The following is a 10266-nucleotide window of genomic DNA, read 5'->3' on the forward strand; positions in this document are numbered from 1 at the left end:
ACACTTTGAATTTTTTTAAACTGCACTAATTATATAGTATATATATATATATATATATATATATATATATATATATATATATATATATATATATATATATTTGCATGTATGTGCGTGTTCACATATAGTTTAATATCATTCAATATAATGGTAGAGATTTGTGAACTGCACACTCTAACAACTATCTTAATAGTGGTTCCTAGTAATATTTCTAAGCAATCCCATTTATAGAAACTTCTAGAGTTTGATAAAGTGTATTGCAAGTTTGGTTTTTAATAAGTTTACAACATGTGCATGCTTTCTACTTGTCTTTAAAATAGCAATATTATAATAAAAATAATCAAAAAACGTAAGGTATTATTAATTTTACTTTTGTGTGATTAACTATGACACACACGTGCAAATATATGGATACACTATGTAGTGCAAAATTTAAAATATTAATTCATAGAAATTTTCTTCATGTCATACACCATAAATTTGGCAGAAGAAAAAGATTGCCATCCATATATACATTACAATTGGCATCTATACTTATTATTTAGAATATTTTTGTAATGAGCGTCTATAATTAATTCAAAGAATATTGCAACTGGGGTGTATAACTAATTCATAGAATTTTTTCTTCATGTCATTGATATAAAAAAACCACTATAATTATTGTTTATTTATTTATTTTTCTATATTTTATGTGGTTAACTATGATGGCTAACTAATAGAAATTTATGCTCATTAAAATACTATAGAATTTTATAATCTCGCATAGATATAAAAGTTTAATATAAAAACATTTTTGCCCTGCACACGATAGAGGCAGAGCTACCGTCCTTGCTATAAAACTGGGGTCTTACTTGGCACTTTATTGAAACAAAAGCTATAAAACATGATTACTACAGTAGCATAATCATGTGGACACATAAAAACAGTAAGGGTAAATATTGGGTTGTCTCCCAACAAGCGATTTTCTTTAATGCCTTTCTAGCTAGGCATGATGATGACAATGATGCTCACATAAAAGATAAGAATTGAAACATAAAGAGAGCATCATGAAGAATGACTAGCACATTTAAGCCTAACCAACTTCCTATGCATATGTATTTTGTGAGCAAACAACTTATGAGAACAATAATCAACTAGCATAGGAAGGCAAAACAAGCATAACTTTAAAACTTTAAGCACATAGAGAGGAAACTTGATATCATTGCAACTCCTACAAGCATATATTCCTCCCTCATAATGATTTTCAGTAGCATCATGAATGAATTCAATAATATAACCAGCACATAAAGCATTCTTTTTATGATCTACTTGCATAGAAATTTTACTACTCTCCACATAAGCAAGTTTATTCTTTATGGCATACGTATCATCACAATAATCATCATAAATAGGAGGCTTGCTTTCATCATAATAAATTTTCTCATCAAAACTTGGGGGACAAAAAATATCATATTCATCAAACATAGCTTCCCAAGCTTGTGGCTTTGCATATCATTAGCATCATGGATATTCAAGAAATTCATGCTGACAACATTGCAATCATGCTCATCATACAAAGATCTAGTACCAAACATTTTTGTAGCGTATGAGGCAAACTCAATTCCATTTTTGTAGTAATTTTCTTTTATAGACTAAAGTGATAAAACAAGAAACAAAAAGATTCGATTGCAAGATCTAAAGATATACCTTCAAGCACTCACCTCCCCGGCAATGGCGCCAGAAAAGAGCTTGATGTCTACTACGCAACCTTCTTCTTGTAAACGTTGTTGGGCCTCCAAGTGCAGAGGTTTGTAGGACAGTAGCAAATTTCCCTCAAGTGGATGACCTAAGGTTTATCAATCCGTGGGAGGCGTAGGATGAAGATGGTCTCTCTCAAACAACCCTGCAACCAAATAACAAAGAGTCTCTTGTGTCCCCAACACACCCAATACAATGGTAAATTGTATAGGTGCACTAGTTCAGCGAAGAGATGGTGATACAAGTGCAATATGGATGGTAGATATAGGTTTTTGTAATCTGAAAATATAAAAACAGCAAGGTAACTAATGATAAAAGTGAGCACAAACGGTATTGCAATGCTAGGAAACAAGGCCTAAGGTTCATACTTTCACTAGTGCAAGTTCTCTCAACAATAATAACATAACTGGATCATATAACTATCCCTCAACATGCAACAAAGTGTCACTCCAAAGTCACTAATAACAAAGAACAAACAAAGAGATTATGATAGGGTACGAAACCACCTCAAAGTTATCCTTTCTGATCGATCTATTCAAGAGTCCATAGTAAAAAATAACATGAAGCTATTCTTTCCGTTCAATCTATCATAGAGTTCATACTAGAATAACACCTTAAGACACAAAACAACCAAAACCCTAATGTCACCTAGATACTCCAATGTCACCTCAAGTATCCGTGGGCATGATTATACGATAGGCATCACACAATCTCAGATTCATCTATTCAACCAACACAAAGTACTTCAAAGAGTGCCCCAAAGTTTCTACCGAAGAGTCAAGACGGAAACGTGTGCCAACCCCTATGCATAAGTTCACAAGGTCACTAAACCCGCAAGTTGATCACCAAAACGTACATCAAGTAGATCACATGAATATCCCATTGTCACCACAGATAAGCACATGCAAGACATACATCAAGTGTTCTCAAATACTTAAAGGCTCAATCCGATAAGATAACTTCAAAGGGAAAACTCAATCCATTACAAGAGAGTAGAGGGGGAGAAACATCATAAGATCCAACTATAATAGCAAAGCTCACGATACATCAAGATCGTACCACCTCAAGAACACGGGAGAGAGAGAGAGAGAGAGAGAGAGAGAGAGAGATCAAACACATAGCTACTAGTACATACCCTCAACCCCGAGGGTGAACTACTCCCTCCTCATCATGGAGAGCGTCGAGATGATGAAGATGGCCACCGGTGAGGGATCCCCCCTCCGGTAGGGTGCTGGAACAACGTCCCGATTGGTTTTTGGTGGCTACAGAGGCTTGCGCTGGCGGAACTCTCGATCTATTGTGCTCCTCGATGTTTTTATGGTATATGGATATATGTAGGTGAAAGAAATCGGTCAGGGGAGCCATGAGGGGCCCACAAGGGTGGGGGCGCGCCCAGGGGGGTAGGGCGCCCCCCTGACCCTCATGGCCATCTCGAAGCTTCCCTGGTGTCTACTCCAAGTCTCCTGGATTGCTTCCGTTCCAAAAATTACTCTTCCGAAGGTTTCATTCCGTTTGGACTCCGTTTGATATTCCTTTTCTTCGAAACACTGCAATAGGCAAAAAAACAACAAATTGGGTTGGGCCTCCGGTTAATAGGTTAGTCCCAAAAATAATATAAAAGTGTATAGTAAAGCCCATAAACATCCAAAACAGGTAATATAATAGCATGGAACAATCAAAAATTATAGATACGTTGGAGACGTATCAGAATACAACACCTCCAAGGTATCCACGCATTCCGAAGCAGTAATCCGACGTCCAGGAAGAAGAGCACTAAGAAAACTATCGAGAGAATGTCTAATTAGATCAATTAGACCAGGATTAGATCCCGTTTAATTAGGAGTCTAATTCTACCAAATCAATCGGATCGGGATTAGAGCATGTCTAGTTAGGAGCCTAAACATGTAGGCCAATTAGACCGAAAGAGCGTGGAGCTATGTGGGAGAGATCCCCTTAGAATTGGTGTGCATATTGTTGGAAATATGCCCTAGAGGTGGCAATAATAAATTAGTTACTATCATATTTCCCTGTTCAATATAATTGTTTATTATCCATGCTAGAATTGTATTGATCGGAAACTCAGATACATGTGTGGATACATAGACAACAACGTGTCCCTAGTGATCCTCTACTAGACTAGCTCGTTGATCAAAGATGTCTATTGTTTCATAGCCATAGACATGAGTTGTCATTTGATAACGACATCACATCATTAGGAGAATGATGTGATGGACAAGACCCAAACTATAAACGTAGCATATGATCGTGTCAAGTTTATTGCTATCGTTTTCTGCATGTCAAGTATTTGTTCCTATGACCATGAGATCATGCAACTCACTGACACCGGAGGAGTACATTGTGTGTACCAACTGTCGCAACGTAACTGGGTGACTATAAAGGTGCTCTACAGGTATCTCCCAGGGTGTCTGTTGAGTTGGCATGGATCAAGACTGGGATTTGTCACTCTGTATGATGAAGAGGTATCTCTGGGCTCTCTCGGTAATACAACATCACAAGAAGCTTGCAAGCAATGTGACTAAGGAGTTAGTCACAGGATCTTGTATTACAGAATGAGTAAAGAGACTTGCCGGTAACGAGATTGAACTAGGTATGGAGATACCGATGATCGAATCTCGGGCAAGTAACATACCGATAGACAAAGGGAACTGCATACATGATTAGCTGAATCCTTGACATCGAGGTTCGACCGTAAAGATCTTCGTAGAATATGTAGGAGCCGATATGGGCATCTAGGTCCCACTATTGGTTATTGACCGTACAAATGTCTCGGTCATGTCTGCATAGTTCTCGAACCCGCAGGTTCTACACACTTAATGTTTGGTGACGATATAAGTATAGTTGAGTCATTAGGGTGGTTATCGAAGGTTGTTCGGATTCCCGGATGAGATCCCAGACGTGACGAGGAACTCCGCAATGGCCCGGAGGTGAAGATTGATATATTGGACGAAGGGTATTGGAGTATGAAAGTGTTCCGAGGGCACCCGGTGATGACCAGCATGACCGAAAGGGGTTTCTAGGGGCCCCGACAAACGTTGGGGGGCTCATGGGCCAAGTGGAGGGAGCACACCAGCCCAGTAAGGGGCTGTGCACTGCCAAGCCCTCTTCCCACATTTCCGGAGGAGGTGGGGCGCCTCCCTAGGGCAGCCCACCCCTTTGCCTTGGGGGCCAAGTCTCTAAGGGGTGGGGGGCAAAACCCATCTAGGTTTCCCCTCATTGGCCGCCGATCCCTAGATTGGATCTAGGGGCACCCCTCCTCCTCCCTTCCCCTATATATAGATAGGTGGAGAGAGGGCAGCCGCACCCATATGGATCTATTCGTGCCACGGCTCTCCTCCTCCTCTCCCTCATAGCCATCTTCTTCTCCGTAGTGCTTAGCGAAGCTCTGCTGAGATTTCTCCACCACCACTGCCACCACGCCGTCGTGCTGTTGGAGGACTCGAGCTACTACTTCACCATTGCTCGTTATATCGAGGAGATGAAGGCGTCATCAAGCCATACGTGTGTTGAATGCGGAGGTGCCATCCGTTCGGCACTAGATCGGGAGTTCGCGGGATGGATCGTGATTGGATCACGAAGACGTTCGACTACATCAACCGCATTTCTTAATGCTTTCTCTTAGCGATCTACAAGGGTATGTAGATCCAATCTCTCCTCTCGTAGATGGTCATCTCCTAGATTGGATCTTGGTGAGCGTAGGAATTTTTTTGTTTCCCATCAATGTTCCCCATCAGTGCCATCATGAGCTAGGTCTATGCATAGATGATATCATGAGTAGAACACGAAGGAGTTTGTGGGCATTGATATTCAGATTGCTTCCTTCCTTGGTCTTTTCTTGATTCGGCGGTATTATAGGATGAAGTGGCTCGGACCAACCTTACATGTCCACGTAAATGAGACCAGTTCCATGAATAGACATGTGACTTTGTTGCATAAAGATGGCTGGCGGGTGCACTACAAAAAAATACACTTTCGTGATGACATGTGACAGTAGGTCACGTTTTTTGACATGCATGTACATCCATGACGATTTTATGATAGAATCAAGATAGTCATACCTGTGCTGTCGTAGAAGTGTTCCATGACATTACCAAAATTATCATCACGGAAGTGTCCACTTCCATGATGATAAATCACGCGTCATAGAAGTGCTTTCATCAAGGGTGACCGACACATGGCAATCCACCGTAACAGGTTGCCGTTAAGCTATCGGATTTCGTTTTGGATCCGATAACCCGTTAACAGCCCGGACCAATGGGATTTTACACATGTAAAATTCTCAATGGCCAGAGGGACCACGTGTCGGCTCACCATTGGGACAGATGGCATCCATTCATTGGACCGAAGGCGCCTATGATACGTCGACACGTGGCACGGCCCAACAGAGGCCCATTCAAGTGAAAAGGCCGGCCCATTTGACTTGGTCAAAAGGTAGTGGCCCGGCCCATGGAAAGCATGTAACAACATGTTCGCATATAGCCCATTTACAACCCACTAACTCATGGCCCGTTACGGCCTACCGGAATTTGCCTAGTAGCGCCATCTGGGCCGTCCAATATGATTCCAACCCATTGTAACTTCTGGCCCATGTATGGCCCATGACGTCTTTCGGCCTATAGGAGGCCCTTTGTAACTCTGGGCCCATTAAGGGCCTGAGATGAAACTAGCCCATTATGAACAGTGTATCACTTTATACCCATTAATGGCCCATTATTTCGTCGGCCGTTTCCAGCCCGTGTTAACTTTCGGCCTTCTAAGGGCCCATTTATTCTTGGGATCATTTCCAGAATTCGATTACTTACGACCCGTTACTGGCATGTTCCGCTTGTGGGCCAAATTCGGCCCGTGGTTACAGTCGGCCTGTTTGTGGACCGTTAACCCGTTGGGCTGTTTTCATAGTGTCATCAAATACGGCCTATTAACGGCCTGTTATGTTCAGCCATAAAACATAGGATTTCCACTCTAGCCCATTTACGGCCCATTTTGCGGACCGTTATTGATCCACAAATAGTACGACCCATGTTTGGCGAAATGATTATACGACCCGTAGAAGGCCCATAGATTAGACGGCCCATAGAAGGCCCATGGATCATACAACCCGTGGAGGGCCATGGTCACTACAAAAGGTAGCAGGACCATGGTTACAATAGTCCGTGTGTTGTCATGGTTATTGTGGCCTATTATAAAAATAGGTTACTGTGGCCACTAGAAAAACGCGGAAAAAGAACTGCAGTGACTACAAGAAAACAACTAAACAAGACAATAAGGAAATAAATAAGCAAGCAACTAATGCTACTCTATTACGGCTATTACACATATTACATCCACTGGGTATCAAAGTTCGCCACCAGTGCAAATATAGGGAACGAAGCAGCATATTACATACACTGGCCGTCTAAATTGGCCAGCAGTGAAAATAAATGCGACAACAAAACAAGTCCATAACTGAAACAACTTCAGAAGAGCTCAAGAAACGTTATCCTGGGTAGCCACCATCCTTGAAATAAGCTTAGCAAGCTAATTAGCTTTGTCCTATTTGGCACTAAAATCCTCGAACGCTTGCTGTTGCACCAGAAAGTATGCATCTGAATGCTCCAGGGACTTCGGTAGTCCTTCGGCTTCTTGTCGCAGCACAGCTGATCGATGTTTTTAGCTTGTAGTTGAGACTCAAGAAACCAAACTAATTCAGATAGTGAGTTTGAACAGCTTGTGCCAGCGGTAGTGGCTAGTAACTCGAACACTAAACCAAGACAGGACTTTGGGGTTGTCCCACTGTCTTCAAGGTAGTTTTCCTTAGCTGTTTTATCAGCTTTATTGGAGACCAACAAGGATGTCTCACTATCCCGAACCTTATCTGCATTACTTCCTTTACCATTGCTTAATACGGCACTCTTCCCCAACATTCTGTCAGCATTCTAAAAGAAGAAACAAGCAGACACATAACAGGTTTAGCATGTACTAGTATATGAAACTCATTTCAGTGAACCAGTTCATTAGTAAGGTGGACAAGATTAAACTACCAAGTCTTCTATTACCAAGTAGTACATAATAAAAGCATCAAACAAACATATATCTATGTCCTATGATCACTGCATTGTCTTGCCAAATAAAAATAGACACACGGTTCAAATCATATCAGTTCAAGACAAAGCAGCACCAAAAGAATACAAAGCGTGGGAAAATACACGACACAACAAGATTTCAGATGGGTACCACAGGTCTACATGTACAACAACACTATTGGCTCTGTTGTGATGCTAGTAATGTGCATGATATGAGAAGTCAATTGTATACACAATTGAAATTGAAATCAATAGAGCCATTTATAAGAGCAAAGCTATTAAAGAAACATGCGTAAACATACCTGTTGTGCCATTGGAGTTTCAATTGGATCCTTCAATCTAAAAATAAGTTTGTATGAGTAAATGCAATGATACAAGAGCAAAGCAGTATGCACAATAGCAATGGAATCTTAAATGAGAACAATTGTTCTTCAGGTTTAAGCACTTGTTCTACATGAATAGAGTACAGTAAGACACAGACATATAGTACTTAAAAATAAACAATGAGCTCATAGACCTTACCACATTCTTGGTTCGGGACCAGTACATAACAAGGCGTTCCAAGCCATCGTCCAGTAAATGTGTCTTAGGAGAACATAAGGTAATTTGATGAGTTTCTTTACCACTGAAGTACGTTTTCTTCAGGTAATTCCGATACTGCCACCAAGCATTTTTGAAGATACCAGAGGTACTAGCACAGGTTACCTCATCCTGAGTTTCCGAATTGGTCCTTCTCTATAGAGAAAAATGGGAAAATTGTTGTATTATAACCATCATGGAGGTAGAATGTATGGGACAAAGCAAAGTAATTGTCATGAATAACATTACTTACACATAACTCCTGGACAAACACCTGCAACTGGCATTTTCCTTCATCTTCAGTATAATATTTCCATGGTGGAAATATACACACATAGGATTTAACAACATCAAATGTGATAGATGCTAAACTACTAATGGCTGGTTGTGCTTCCTCCACATGAATAGGTGTACTAACTGGTGGAGTTGGGGTTCGCCGTGGTAGTACTGGCGCTTTAGGCACCGGGGCTGCCTTACTAACTGCTCTTGTTTGGAAGCTTTGTGATGGAGATGGTGCTGTGTCAACAGGAACTGGGTTACTATCTGCTGGGGTTGGTATTAGATTGGGTGAAGCTGGTTCTCTGTCCATCGCAGTAGGGGTACAATCTGCGAGAGTCTGGGTTATGTGTGGTAGGGCTGCACTACTAGGGAAAAGGCTAGCAGCAGCGCGGGTTTTAGGTGTATCAGTAGCGCGGGAGGGGGCGCTACTAATAAGGCACTATAGCTAACATATAGTAGTAGCGCGTGGTCACCGGCGCTACTGCTACACAAGTGTAGCAGCAACGCGGTTACTGGGAGCACACTAGTGCTAGTAGCTCTAGCGCCCTTTGCAGCAACGCACTACTACTATAGCGGCGCTGCTGCTAACTTCTATACACTCGCTACTGCTAATTTAACAGGTTTTTTTTTTGGGCATATTTGTTTTGTATTTGAACAGGCTTTATAGAAGAATCTTTAGCACATAAATGTCATCATGATACACATACGAATGCCTGCGAGACCACGAATGTAATCATAGCATATACATACAAATAGTCTCATCATAATCATCATCCAACACAAAGTGGTCTCTCGTCATCATCTCGAAAATAGCGATACAAGTCCTTGATTACTTGCAAATACATCTTCATCCATCTAAACAATGGTATATGCGAGAAGAGCTATCACTTTGAGTACATGAGTTCGTATCCCTCTCTCGCATTAGCGTGAACCTAAACTAACTACTGCCTGTCGCTCGGAAACCGGAAACCGGCAACACCTAGGCCTGACACTTCGGCCACTCATCGTATATATACTCCTGGCGTAGCACTTCTTCGCCATCGATGATCTATGCACCTGCATCGTCACATGAGTCGATGATATGCAACATATATAGTTGATCAACAGAAAGAGACAGACTTGACAAAAATAGAAACAACATATCATAAGCATAAATAACAAAGTTCATCGTACCCAAAATGCCCTAACTAGAGTGATCTTCGCTAGTCAAGGAGGAGGACGGTTTAATTACATCACAAATAAAGTTTCACTGCGCATAACTCAAAGTTTTGTCATACAGAAAGTATGGACTAAATAGACACATTGTCATATATCGACAATCACTCCAACGTGCCGTGCCATCCATCGAGGTCAGGGAGATAGTCCCCGAGCTTAGTGAAAGGCTTCATGTCGAGACGCTGAGAGGCTATCCATGTTCGGACGTCTTCCCGCGACATTTGTCCTTCTCCGTAGAACATCCCTGTTTTTCCGACGACCTCTTTCATGATGATTTGGGCAAGTTCGCGCTGGATGTTATAGAACTCAGCTCGAAGTCGATGATCCTCGATATCTCCTATGTCCTTTGCCCATTGCAGAATATGGGCATCGCCAG

Source organism: Triticum aestivum, chromosome 7B (assembly GCF_018294505.1).
Source record: "Triticum aestivum cultivar Chinese Spring chromosome 7B, IWGSC CS RefSeq v2.1, whole genome shotgun sequence".
NCBI classification, from domain to species: domain Eukaryota; kingdom Viridiplantae; phylum Streptophyta; class Magnoliopsida; order Poales; family Poaceae; genus Triticum; species Triticum aestivum.